The 14,886-nt window shown below is 39.1% G+C and overlaps 1 non-coding gene across 1 annotated transcript; it reads left to right on the top strand.

Moving 5' to 3' along the window:
- The first annotated feature begins 5,573 nt into the window (after positions 1-5,573).
- On the top strand, positions 5,574-5,779 carry LOC126000065 (small nucleolar RNA U3). Its single transcript, XR_007492446.1, has one exon. It is a non-coding gene; the product is annotated as a small nucleolar RNA U3 (small nucleolar RNA).
- The last annotated feature ends 9,107 nt before the right edge of the window (positions 5,780-14,886 follow it).

The following is a 14,886-nucleotide window of genomic DNA, read 5'->3' as shown; positions in this document are numbered from 1 at the left end:
GTCAGAGCAGTATTAAGAATGCCACGGAGGGTTTTTGGTTCCTGGAGCTGTTTTGGAGAACTGTGTCATTTCTATGTCTGGGATCCAAGAGTCAAGACTGGACGATCAGTGTCTAATTCCCTGGGATCTAAGTTGGGTCCACATGGCATATGTTCAAGGTGGGAGATGCTCCTGTGTTGTAAAAAATAGTATGAGTTCTTATCTATAGTAGAGAAGAGCTTGTTTTTGTACGTGAGATTTCCCCGTTTTGTTAGTATGCCTTTGCAGGAAGAAATGGTGCTACATTATATTGCTGGTGCATTTGGGGTTGGAAATAGAAGATAACAGATACAGGACAAAAATTTTATATTTACCATTGAAAGGTAAGAGCCATGATTTTTAGTCTGGAAAAGTGCCTTCCCACAAGGAAAGAGTTAAGCAAAAAACCACCAATTAGCAGAAGGCAAATCTAGGTCTAAGTGGTCTCCTTGTACATGTGGGAATAAATGGACTGACTTGTTCCTGAAATGCTTAGAATTTCATTTTTTCGTAACATTGAAGATGTATGTGTGCTTGGGCATACCTTTGATCTCATGTACCTTAAAGTAGAACGACTTTTAATAAACAAAGGTTCCACTCTGATGGTGTATCCAAGGCTCCTTGCTGGTATGTCTTCATTCCCTTGGATAAGGGGATCAGGTAGTGGTGAAAACACCACAAGTTTTAATTATGGATACAAGCCATTTATGCAAACATGCTTCATAAATATTAATCTCTATTCTGTGGTTCAAGTTTGAACTTCTATGGAGGAGCATCATAGGCATTGTTCAGTAGGGTCAGGGCACAATTTCAGTGTACCTCAGCCACAAGAGGGATCTCACTTAGAGATTGTGCCAGCATATGAAGGAAGACTACTGGAGCAGGCAGTACTATAGGCAACCAATGTCACTCATGAAGATGCTAGGGAGCAACCCGTTGTGACATTCAAAGTACGGGGTATTCCTGACATTTTCCTCTAACAACATATCCCTCACTAATTTGGCCCCTATCTTTTCTTTTTTTTAAAATTTGTATTGTGGGCCCGGAGAGATAGCACAGCGGCATTTGCCTTGCAAGCAGCCGATCCAGGACCAAAGGTGGTTGGTTCGAATCCCGGTGTCCCATATGGTCCCCCGTGCCTGCCAGGAGCTATTTCTGAGCAGACAGCCAGGAGTAACCCCTGAGCACTGCCGGGTGTGGACCCCCCCCCCAAAAAAAAAAAAAAATTTGTATTGTGACGAAAGTGCATTACAAAACTTTCACTGCATCATTTATGGTACATAGTGACAATGAATGAGGGGCATTCCCACCACCAGTGCTGTCCTCCCTCCTCCCCTGTTCCCAGTATGCATCCCATATCTCCCTCCTTTACCCCCCAGAATGCTAGTGCAACTGGTCTCCACTTTATAGCTTGTTGTAGATTGAGCATCGATTCCTCCATCATTGGAGATAAAAAGGATAAAAAACGGGAGGAAAAAATTTGGTGACAACTGGGCCCGGAGAGATAGCACAGCGGCGTTTGCCTTGCAAGCAGCCGATCCAGGACCAAAGGTGGTTGGTTCGAATCCCGGTGTCCCATATGGTCCCCGTGCCTGCCAGGCGCTATTTCTGAGCAGACAGCCAGGAGTAACCCCTGAGCACAGCCGGGTGTGACCCAAAAACCAAAAACCAAAAAAAAAAAAAATTTGGTGACAACTACCAAAAAAAAAAAAAAAAGAAGAAGAAGAGAGAAAAAAAGAAAAGAAAAATGGAAGAAAAAAGAAAAAATGGACCTGGCAAATAAAAATAAAAATAAATCTCTAAATAATAACCACAAGAGTGAAAAGGCAAGAGAAAAGTGGAAGAAAAAAAGAAGGAAAATAAAGTAAAAAACTAACAAATCAAAACAAAACAAGAAAAAGTATGGGTGCTGGAGTGGCAGGGTTTGGCGTTCCCCCCCCCACTTTTTTTTTGCATAGGCACAGTAAGCATTGGGGAAGAAAGGGAATTCCCGTGGCCTTGAAGCATACCATCATGGGATCAACCCCTGGCTCTTTATATACACATTACCCCATCCCAAAGGCTTTTTTGTGATGCCAGGAAAGTTTCCTCTCAGTTGTGTCTGAGAAAATCAAGGCAATGTAGCTAGCGATCTTGGTATTTGCGCAGGTTATAGGTCAGGGTCTACGATAGAGTCTCTAGGTTCTAAATCTAGAGGTTCTTATCCATCATTGTTGTTGTGTTCAGCCTTCTGTAACACTTGCTCCCTGGTTTTGTTCAGTCCCTAAGCCGAAGCCTAGGTATTATGGATCCAAATGTTCTGCTCAGTCTCTGTTGTCCAAGTTGGACCTCTGCAATAAGACATCTTGTTGATGTTGTTGTTGTTGTTTTTATGTGTATTGGGCTACAGCCTACAGTAGGGTTTTCCTTATTAGTCCCAGGGTAGGTTCTGTTCAGTTGTCAAAGTCAGTTTTCTGTTGTTAGCGCTCTTATTTTTCACAGTTCAAAGGGCGATATCTCTCCTGATTTCCATTTAGTGTTAAGTGATGTGATAGGACAGCCTGGTCTTAGGTCAAATTTTTCTTTTCTCTAACAACACATCCATCACTAATTTGGCCCCTATCTTTTCTTGTCATATCAAAACTGCCACAAACTGGTGCCAGAGCAGTGTTATAAATCTCCCAATGGAGCTTAGTTCCTGGTGGTGATGCCCGGAGCTGTATCATTTCTACATCGGGGATCTGGGGTTTGGGATTGGACTAACACTGTCCAACCTCCTGGGGACTGCATTGTATCCACATGACACATGTTCAGTGTGGGAGGCACCCTTCTGGTATAAAAAGTGAGTTCTTATCTCTAGAAGATAAGATCTTGTTTCTGTGTCTATGATTTCCCCCTTTTTTAATGTGCCCATACAAAAATGTATGGTGTTATACTATGTTGCTGGTGCTATACTGGGTAAGGATGACAGGCTGCACACACAGTCTCTGTCGTCTGGTTTGGTTCTGAGCTTTTATCCCAGTCAAGGCTTTTTGTACCAAGCAGCACAAAAATGGCCCCTATCTTTTCTATTATATCTTTCTTTGAAGACTTTCCACTCTTTTTTTGTTATCTTTAGTAGAGAACATTTCATGGCATATTTTTCTTTTTTCTTTTCTTTTCTTTTTTTTTTTTAATTTCTTGCATCTAAGGTCATATTCCAGGTTCTGAAGTCAGAAATGTCAATTATAGGCCATGAATTTTACGTCATAATTAATGATTGTGAATTTGGAATGAACATATTGTTCCGAACATCTGTGACCATGAGACATGAGACATGATTTTTTAAAAATATTTTTTATATTTTATTTAAACACCTTGATTACATACATGATTATGTTTGGGTTTCAGTCATGTAAAGAACAACACTCATCACCAGTGCAACATTCCCATCACCAATGTTCCAAATCTTCCTCCTCCTCACCCGACCTCCGCCTGTAATCTAGACAGGCTTTCCATTTCCCTCATACATTCTCATTATTAGGACACTTCAAAATGTAGTTATTTCTCTAACTAAACTCATCACTCTTTGTGGTGAGCTTCCTGAGGTGAGCTGTAACTTCCAGCTCTTTTCTCTTTTGTGTCTGAAAATTATTATTGCAAGAATGTCTTTCATTTCTCTTAAAACCCATAGATGAGTAAGACCATTCTGCGATTTTTTCTCTCTCTCTCTCTCTGACTTATTTCACTCAGCATAATGGATTCCGTGTACATCCATATATAGGAAAATTTCATGACTTCATCTCTCCTGACAGCTGCATAATATTCCATTGTGTATATGTTCCACAGTTTCTTTAGCCATTCATCTGTTGAAGGGCATCTTGGTTGTTTCCAGAGTCTTGCTATGGTAAATAGTGCTGCAATGAATATAGGTGTAAGGAAGGGATTTTCTATTGTATTTTTGGGTTCCTAGGGTATATTCCTAGGAGTGGTATAGCTGGATCGTACGGGAGCTCGATTTCCATTTTTTGGAGGAATCTCCATATCGCTTTCCATAAAGGTTGAACTAGATGGCATTCCCACCAGCAGTGGATAAGAGTTCCTTTCTCTCCACATCCCCGCCAACACTGTTTATTCTCATTCTTTGTGATGTGTTCCATTCTCTGTGGTGTGAGGTGGTACCTCATCATTGTTTTGATTTGCATCTCCCTGATGATTAGTGATGTGGAGCATTTTTTTCATGTGTCTTTTGGCCATTTGTATTTCTTCTTTGTCAAAGTGTCTGTTCATTTCTTCTCCCCATTTTTTGATGGGATTAGATGATTATTTCTTGTACGTTTCTGTCAGTGCCTTGTATATTTTGGAGATTAGCCCCTTATCTGATGGATATTGGGTGAATAGTTTCTCCCACTCAGTGGGTGGCTCTTGTATACTGGGCACTATTTCCTTTGAGGTGCAGAAGCTTCTCAGCTTAATATATTCCCATCTGTTGATCTCTGCTTTCACTTGCTTGGAGAGTGCAGTATACTCCTTGAATATGCCTGTAGTATAAATGTCTAAATGTTGTTCTATATATTTTATGGTTTAGGGTCTGATATCAAGGTCTTTCATCCATTTGGATTTTACCTTCGTACATGATGTTAGCTGGGGGTTTAAGTTCAATTTTTTTTTTGCAAGTGGCTAGCCAGTTGTACCAACACCACTTGTTGAAGAGGCTTTCTTGTTGAAGAGGATTTCTTGCTCCTTTATCAAAAATTATGTGATTTTATGTCTGGGGAACATTTTCTGAGTATTCAAGTCTATTCCACTGATCTGAGGGTCTGTCCGTATTCCAATACCATGCTTTTTTGATAACTATTTCTTTGTAGTACAGTTTACACTTGGGGAAAGTAATTCCTCCCATATTCTTCTTCCCAATGATTGTGTTAGCTATTCTAGGGTGTTTGTTATTCCAAATGAATTTCAAAAGTGCCTGATCCACTTCTTTGAAGAATGTCATGGGTATATTTAGAGGAATCGTATTAAATCTGTAAAATGTTTTTGGGAGTATTACCATTTAAATGATGTTAATCCTGCCAATCCATGAGCAGGGTATGTGTTTCCATTTCTGCATCTCTCTTATTTTTTGGAGCAGAGTTTTATAGTTTCCTTGTATAGGTCCTTCACATTTTAGTCAAGTTGATTCCAAGTTATTTGAGTTTGTGTGGCACTATTGTGAATGGGGTTATTTTCTTAATGTCCATTTATTCCTTATTACCATTGGTGTATAGAAAGGCCATTGATTTTTTTGTGTGTTAATTTTGTAGCCTGCCACCTTGCTAAATGAGTCTATTGTTTCTAGAAGCTTTTTGGTAGAGACATTAGGGTTTTCTAGGTAGAGTATCATGCCATCTGCAAACAGCAAGAGCTTGAGTTCTTCCTTTCCCATCTGGATTCCCTTGATATCTTTTTCTTGCCTAATCGCTATAGCGAGTATTCCCAGTGCTATGCTGAATAGGAGTGGTGAGAGAGGACAGCCTTGTCTTGTGCCAGAATTTAGAGGGAAGGCTTTTAGTTTTTCTCCATTGAAGATAATATTTGCCACTGGCTTGTGGTAGATGGCCTTAACTATATTGAGAAAGTTTTTTCATTCCCATCTTGCTTTGACTTTGATCAAGAATGGGTATTGGCGAGGAGGAGTCAGAGTGTCCTCTCCCTTAGCATGAAGCCAGCTCTAGGTGTTACTTCTGCGGCTGCCTTTTGCCATTGATGATCATTCTTCCCTTCCTTTAGAAGGGATAGAGGGAGAGGATGCAGTCTGAGTGGTTAAAAAAAAAAGAATGGGTGTTGGATCTTATCAAATGCTTTTTCTGTGTCTGTTGATATGATCATGTGATTTCTATTTTTCTTGTTGTTGATATTGTGTATTATGTTGATCTTTACGGATGCTAAACCATCAATGCATTCTTGGGATGAAACCTACTTTATCGTCGTGGATGATCTTCTTAATGAGGCATTGAATATTATTTGCCAGAATTTTTGCTGAGAATATTTGCATCTGCATTCATCAGCGATATTGGTCTGTAATTTTCTTTTTTCATTTCATCTGTCTGGTTTAGGTATCAAGGTGATGTTGGCTTCATAAAAACTATTTGGAAGTGTTCCTGTTTTGTTGATTTTATGAAAGAGTCTTGCAAGGATTGGTAGTAGTTCCTCTTGGAAAGTTTGAAAAAATTTATTATTGAATCCATCTGGGCCTGGGCTTTTATTTTTGGGCAGATATTTGATAACCATTTATATTTCATGAATAGTAATGGGGGTCTTTATATATGCTACATCCTCTTCATTCAACCATGGAAGATTATAAGAATCCAAGAATTTATTCATTTTTTCCAGGTTCTCCTTTTTAGTGGCATGGAGTTTCTAAACGTAGTTTCTGATTACCCTTTGAAACTCTGCCATATCAGTAGTGATCTCTCCATTTTCATTCCTAATACAATTTAACAAGTTTCTCTCTCTCTTTCTTTGTTAGTTTTGCCAGTGATCTATCAATCTTGTTTAGTTTTTCAAAGAACCAACTTCTGCTTTCGTTGATCTTTCAGATTGTTTTTAGGTTTCCACTTCGTTGATTTCTGCTCTCAGCTTTGTTATTTCCTTCTGTCTCTCTTTTTTGGGTCCTTTTGTTGAGCACTTTCTAGTTCTATGAGCTGCATCATTAAGCTACTCAGGTAAGCCCCTTCTTCCTACCTGATGTGTGCTTGCAAAGCTATAAATTTTCCTCCCAGTACTGCTTTTGCTCTGTCCCATAAGTTCTGATAGTTTGTGTCTTTATCATCATTTGTTTCCAGGAAAGTTTTGATTTCCTCTTTGATTTCATCTCAGACCCACTGGTTATTGAGTATGAGGCTGTTTAACTTCCAGGTGTTAAAGTTTTACTTCTGTGTCCCTTTGGATTTCACATATAATTTCAGAGCCTTGTGATCAGCGAAGGTACCTTGCAAAATTTCTATCATCTTGATATTATAGAGATATGTTTTATGTGCCAGCATGTAGTCTATCCTGTAGAATGTCCCATATACATTGGAGAAAAATGTGTATCCAGGTTTCTGGGGATGGAGTGTCCTACATATATATATCTATATATCTATATATCTACTAGGCCTTTTTCTTCTATTTCTCTTCTCAGGTCTAGTATATTCTTGTTGGGTTTCAGTCTGGTTGACCTATCCAGTATTGACAAAACCGTGTTGAGGTCCCCCACAATTATTGTGTTGTTATTGATATTATTTTTCAGATTTGTCAACACTTGTACTAAATATTTTGCTGGCCCCTCATTTGGTGCATATATATTTAGGAGAGTGACTTCTTCCTGCTCTACATATCCCTTGATTAATACAAAATGCCCATCTTTGTCCCTTACAACTTTCCTGAGTATAAAGTTTGCATTATCTGATATTAGTATGGCCACTCCAGCTTTTTTATGAGTGTTGTTTGCTTGGACAATTTTCCTCCAGCCTTTTATTTTGAGTTTATGTTTGTTCTGACTATTCAGGTGCATTTCTTGTAGGCAGCAGAAGGTTGGATTGAGTTTTTGATCCATTTTGCCACTCTGTGTCTCTTGACTGGTGCATTTAGTCCATTGACGTTGAGAGGAAGAATTGTCCTGGGATTTTATGCCATCTTTATATTGAAATTTGGTGTGTCTTTTGGTCAGTCTTTTCTTAAATTAGGTCTTTCAGTTTTTCTCTTAAGACTGGTTTTGAGTCTGTAAAGTTTTTGAGCTGTTGTTTGTCTGTGATACCATGTATTCTTCTGACAAACCTGAAAGTGAGTTTTACTGGATACAGTATTCTAGGCGAAACATTTATTTCATTGCATTCTACCACTGCATTCTGTCCTTGAGTGTTTCTTGTGACAGGTCTGCTGTAAATCTCAAGGATGTTCTTTTGAATGTAATTTCCCTTTTTGATCTTGCTGCTTTCAGAATTCTGTCTCTATTTATGGGATTCATCATTGTTATTAGTATGTGTCTTGGGGTATTTTTTCTGGGGTCTCTTTCGGTTGGTACTCATATTTTCTTTAGCTCTGGAATTTTCTCTTTAATGATTTTTTTTAATTTTTTATTTTTTTTAATTTTTATTTTTAATTATGAGAACAAGGATGCAAATAAAGAGGACAAGGTAAAGTTACATTGGAAGGACAATCACCCATAACTTAATTCTCAGAAGTCCCCTTGCTGATATCTTAACTTTGAAATTTCAGCCAAAGAACATTAAGATAAATAAGACAGAATCCATGTACAATTACTTTGTCCCTCAAGTCCCCAGATTGTAACACATTATAATATTTCTTAACAGCACACAAGGCAATCTAAAGCCATAAAACTTACGTAACTCCTTAAACATTACAGGCATAGTATTTTCTTACATTTCCATATATGCATAATAGCTTAAGTTAACCTCAAATTTTAAGTGAGTTCTTTTTAAGGATTAGAGTCAAAGGAGCACAGTAAAAATGGTGTTAGTGTGGCAATTGTTGTTTGCATAGGCCCACCAAAATATGAGGGACATGGAAAGAAATAACCTTGGCCTAAATACAAAGAGACCCGACCCCTGAAGTTTCCTGGCACAAGACCAAGTCTAGGCTCCAGGCAAGCTAGATCGTCCAATCCAAGACATTGTCTGTAGTGCCAACACACTTTTATTTTTCACACAGTCTCTGTTGTTGGTATCATGTTTCTGTATTAAAGATCATGGAATCTGCATATCCTACATTGAAGTCAGGATGTGGAGCGTCCTCTCCTTTCACCTCACATTCAAAGGGCAATGCAGGGAGCCCTGTCCTGCAAGCAGGTCGTTGTTGTTGTTAAGTCTTCTCAGTGTTAAGGGAAGTCTCTTTTGAGCAGGTCGATGTCTGAGCAGTGTAGGGTCTTCCGTGTTAGAGAATTGCTTCCAGGTGATATTATAGACCAGCCTGGATGTTCTGTGTATGGCTTCCCTGGTTCAAGGGAGAATGGGAAATGCCCTTTCTTCTGAGGTCTGTGCCAGGTCGTTATGTCAATGTTCAGGGTGTAAGGTCCCTTTGCACTACAAGATTTGTGTGTTCCAATCTCTATTAGATAGGATCTTATTTGTATGTATAGTATTTTCCCATTTTAATGTGCCTATGCAAATAAGAAGCAATGTCACGTGGTGTTATTGTCGCATATGAGGGCCATAAGAACAATTCCAATGATTCCCATGATATGGTTCAATCATAAGCATTAAACTGGGGGACTCTTTCACCAAAATTCCTTGTTAAACAGCTCAAAAAGAGAAGATATAAATTGGTTAGAATCGTCACTGTATAAGACAACATTTAGTAAGAATTATAGCTGTCAGAGAAAAAACACAAAATATTCTAAAGAAATACGTGTCCATTTTATGTATCTTGAAACAGTTTGGGGTTGTCATACACAATGCACAGGTTTGGACTGTGATTGGGATTGTACACTACTGAAGTTAAAAAGAGTAATGTAGGCTACTGACGTTTGGGAGGGGGATAGAGAGTTAAGGAGTAAAAAAGAGCTTCGTAGGGGTGTGGGAAAGGGCAGAATACAAAATGAACATTCTGTATACGCAAAACATAAGAATAAGAAATACTCTTAATACATGAAGTACGCGCGGGGGCGTGAGCCCCCAAGCGGTTCTGTAGTTTTTGGATGCCTAGGGAGGAATTTCTCACCCCCTCCCCCCAGGGCCCGATTAACCAGGCGTGGCCCTGAAGACCCGCCTGGTGTGGAGGAATCTTGTTCGCCTGGACTAAGTGGTCAGCCCAGGGGGCCTGTGGCTAGCTGTCCTGCCCAGAGCCCCCAACATACCAGTCAAACACCCCAGAAATCCTGACATGCGGAGTGTTCTGAGCCCAGCCGTGCCTCTGTAGTTTTTGGATGCCTAGGAAGGAATTTCTCACCCCCTCCCCCCAGGGCCCGATTAACCAGGCGTGGCCCTGAAGACCCGCCTGGTGTGTGGGGAATCTTGTTTGCCTGGACTAAGTGGTCAGCCCAGGGGGCCTGTGGCTAGCTGTCCTGTCCAGAGCCCCCAACATACCAGTCAAACACCCCAGAAATCCTGGCATGCGGAGTGTTCTGAGCCCAGCCGTTGCCTCTGTAGTTTTTGGATGCCTAGGGAGGAATTTCTCACCCCCTCCCCCCAGCGCCCGTAATGATTTTCTTGACTGTTTATTCTTCTTGGAAATTTTCTTCCTGGGTCTCTGGGACTTTAATGGTTCTTAAGTTGTTTCTGTTGAGCTTATCATAGTTTTCTATTTTCATCTGTTCACATTCTTTGATGAATTTTTTCATTGTTTGTTTATTCGCTTTAAGTTTTTTTTTCCAATCTCTCCCACTGTATGGAGTTGTTATTTATCTCATCTTCCACAGCACCAATTCTATTCTCAGCTTCTGTTACTCTGTTGGAGAGCTTATACATTTTGTCATTCAATTCGTTTACTGAGTTTTCAGGCCTGTTACTTGACCTGTCATTTTAGTTCGGAGTTTTCTGATTTCTGTCTTCATATTTTCTTGGTTCTTATTAGTGTTCTGTTCAATTCGGTCCATGGTTTCTTTGAGTTCTTTGAGCATATTCCATATTTCTTGTTTAAAATCCTTATCAGAGACTGCTTAGTTGGTTGGCCGTTTTCTGGTCATCGGAATTGTCATCTTCATTCTCTATGTCTGATGCTGGCCTGCGTTGTTTCCCCATTGTCACACTTGTATTGTGTGTTTTTCTACGTGTTTTGGTGGTATTCATTGGTTAAATGATGTGCGCGGCCATGCTCCTCTGGCTCTGCCCTTTCTGGGTGGGAAGGGGAACCTTCCGTGAATGAAGCCTCACAGAGGACCAAATCTTAGGCCCGAGCACACAGCAGAGAATACTGTCCATAGAAAAATGCTGGGCTTCAGTGATCCAGCACAGTTTCTAGTGTGACTTTTTCTTCTTGTTTCAGTGATGTTCTTTCATTAGATAGAGTGAACAGCCACGTAGCGAAGTGAAGCCTGACATCACACACATGGGACCTTCCATCTGCGAAGTACTGCTTATATCTGGGTTTCACGTTTGGAAGCAGTTCCTTGCTGTTCCAGTCTTTGAATGAGCCTCTGGGAGAGCAAATTTTCTGGGCCCCTTTTGGCCCACTCCCAAGAGGTTTAGGAGACAGGACAGTAGACAAACACACAAAGGCAGCACTCACAGTTTTTCACAGTTGGGAACCACTGGGCAGGCATAGATTTTCCCAGCTAAACCTTACAAACAGGGGACCTGCCTTCTGCAAATTATTGCTTATAGCTGGTTTTCAAGTTTAGAAGCAGTTCCTTGGCATTCCGGCACTTGAATGAGCCTCTGGGAGAGCAAATTATCTGGGCCCTTTTCAGCCCACTCCCAAAAGGTTCAGGAGACAGGACTGTAGACCAATTTGTATTTCTTAAAGCATTGTTTTGTAGTTTTCTTTGTATAGGTCCTTCATCATTTTAGGTAAGTGTACTCCAAGGTATTTGAGTTTCTGTGGTTCTATTATGAACAAAAATAATAGCAATTAAACATAAATTTAAATGTGTGGAGTTGGATAATCATAAACATTAAACCAGGAGTAGCCCTCATAAATCGCAACATTCAGCGATGTACAAGGGCTACTCCTGGCCTAATTTTGTGATTCCTCCTGACATTACTTAAGAAGTCATATGTTACTGAATTCATATCATAGCAGGTCCTACAACCCTTAAGATTATCCAACTCTAAACTTTTAAATTTTTATTTAATTTTTATTATTTCTTGAGCCACACCTCCTAGTGCTTAGGACTTACTAATGGCTGTGTACTCAGGTATTACTCCTGGTATGGTTTGGGGAGCTGTATACCAGGAGTTGGTGATTAAACCTGGGATAGTTGTGTGCAAGGTAAGTGTCCTACCAGTTTTGCAATTGCTCCAGCCACATCTACATTTTTTAAAAAAATTGTCTTTATTACTGTCTTTATTTTTTTAAATACTTTTTAAATGTTAGGTTCTCTCTATTCAGTTTGGGAGGAAACTCTGAGGGTTCACAAAATCAAGGAGTCAAGTGCATTTGATAAATAACTCAGTAGTAAGCTATATCAAAAGATTCTGTACTATAAACAATTTTAATAATTTTTATTGTGACTAAAGTGAATAACAAATATTTCACATTAATATTTAAGGTACATAGTGACAATGAATCAGTGTCATTCTCACCACCAAAGGTTGTCCTCTCTCCACCCCTTTTCCCAGCTTGTGTCCCATTTCTCCCTCCTTTAGTACCACCCCCATGGAGTGCTATTGTAACTGTTCACCTCTGTGTATAGCTTGTTGTAGATAGGATATAGATTCTGTTGTTGTTAACTTTGGGTTTAGTGTTTAAGTCTGATCATTTTTTATTTTCACTCAATGTCATATGGCTATTTGGTCCTGGTACCATTCATTTTTATTTCCGCCTCAATTCATGAAGCAGAACAAGATGATTCAATTTGTGTGGTTCAATTGAAATACAAAGACAAAAATAAATAAGCACATAACAAAAACCAATAAACAACAATAAAAATAATTTAAAAAGACAGTGATTACCAAAAAATCACCCAGTAACAAAAACACACCAAATAATGACCACAAGAGGGAAAAAGAAAGAAAAGAGAAAAAAAGAAAAAGGAAAAGGAATAAAACAAAGAAAGGAGTGCTGGTGTGGCAAAGTTTTGTGCTTCCTTTTTTTCTTTTGCATAGGCACAGTAAGAATTGGGGAAATAAGAAAGGGAATTCCCTTGGCCTAAGAAATACCAGGTTTCTCCTCCCTTGAAGCATACTGCCATGGGAACAACTACTGGTTCCATACATGCTCATTATCACACCCCAAGGTCTTTTTATGGTGCCAGGAAAGTTTCCACTCAGGCCTCTGTAGCTAGAGATCTTGGTATTTGCACATGTCATTGGATGAAATCTAGGATATAGACTTTCTTTACTGTTCTAGAATTACTGTTCCATCATTGTTGTTTTAATCATTCTTATGTAATAAGTGGTCTTGGTTTTTGCTCAGATCTTAGGCTGAAGCCAAGGAGAGAGTTTTTATTATGGTTCCAGAAGTTCTGCTCAGTCTCTGTTGTCAGAGTTGGAACTTTTATGCATCTCCAAATATCCATTTACTTATAAGGGTTTCAATCATTGGATTAAACATAAAATGCATCTTATTTGAATTCTATTCCTATTAGTGATTCTTATGTAAAGTAATTGTTAATATTCCTCACCTAGTAATAATTATTTTTGATTTTTGATTATGGGGCCACACTTTTAAATTTTTTATTTTTAATTATGAGAACAATGATGCAAAGAAAGAGGACAAGGTAAAGTTACAGTGGAAGGACAATCACCCATAAACAGAGTTCTCAGAAGAAATCCCCTTACTGACACCTAAATTTTGAAGTTACAGTCAAAGAACATTAAGAAAAATAAAACAACCCTTGTCCACAAGTCCCCAGATTGTAGTACATTATAACATTTCTTAGCATTACACAAAGCAATCTAAAGCCATAAAATTTATGTGACTCAAACATTGAAGGCATAGTATTTTTTACATTTTCATGCACATGCATATTAGTTTAAGTTAACATCAAAAGTTTAAGTGGTTTTTTTAATGTTTAGAGTCAAAGAAACACAGTAAAAATGGTGTTAGAGTGGCAAATATTGTTTGCATAGGCCCACCAAAATATGGGGGACATGGAAAGGAAAAGCCTTGGCCTAAATACAAGAAGACCCTACCCCTGAAGTTTCCTGGCATAAGACCAACTCTAGGCTCCAGGCAAACTAGTTTGTTCAATCCAAGTCATTGTCTGTAGTGCCAATACATTTTATTTTTCATGCAGTCTCTATTGTTGGCATCAGGTTTCTCTATTAAAGATCCTGGAATCTGCATATCCTACATTAAAGTCAGGCTGGTGTGGAGCATCCTCTAGTTTCACCTCACAATTAAAGGGCAATGCAGAAAGCCCTGTTCAGTAAGCAGGTCGTTGTTGTTGTTGAGTCCTCTCAGTGTTAAGGGAAATATCTTTTGAGTAGGTCGATGTCAGAGCAGCGGTAGGGTCTTCCCTTGCAGAGGATTGCTTCTAGGTGATGTTATAGACAATTTTTGGATGTTTCTTAGATGGCTTTCCTAAATCATGGGTGAATGGAGAATGCCCATTCTTCTGAGGCCTGGGCCAGGTCATTATGTCAATGTTTAGGGTGTAAGGTCCCATTGCTCTACAAACTTTTTGTGTTCCCATCTCTATTTGATAAGACCTTATTTGTATGTATAGTATTTTCCCATTTTAATGTGCCTATACAAACAAGAAATAAAGCCACGTGTTGTTATTGGTGCATATGGGGGCATAAGAACACGTCTAACAATACCCGTGATTTGGTTCAAACATAAGCATTAAACTGAGGGACTCTTTCACCAAATTCCCTATTGAACAGTTCACAAAGAGAAGAAAAGATAAAAGAAAAATCGTCACTGTATAAGAAAATATTCATCAAGAGCTATAGATGTCAAAGAAAACACATATAAAATGTTGAAAAGACATATGTGTCCATTTTATGCCTTTTGAAATAGTTGGGGGGGTGTTAACTCCAGTGCACCACTTTGGTCTGTGACTTAGGACTCTGCAGTACTGAAGTTAAAAAGGGTAAATGTGGAGTAATGATGGTAGGGGGTGAGAGAGTTAAAGAGAAAAAATGAGCTTTTGTAGGGGTGTGCAAAAGGGCAGAGTACAAAATGGACATTTTGCATACACAAAAACATAATTCAAGGATAGGGAGTACTATTAATGTATCTTGTGCATGCAGTGGGCACTAGCCCCCAGGTGGTTTTGAACATATAGACTGGTAAGAAATTACCAGTGACTGCTTTATTGTA

The sequence above is a fragment of the Suncus etruscus genome, chromosome X (genome assembly GCF_024139225.1).
Source record: "Suncus etruscus isolate mSunEtr1 chromosome X, mSunEtr1.pri.cur, whole genome shotgun sequence".
Lineage (NCBI taxonomy): Eukaryota > Metazoa > Chordata > Mammalia > Eulipotyphla > Soricidae > Suncus > Suncus etruscus.
The sequence above is the reverse complement of the archived record's forward strand: the minus strand, read 5'-3'. Positions and strand labels throughout refer to the sequence as shown.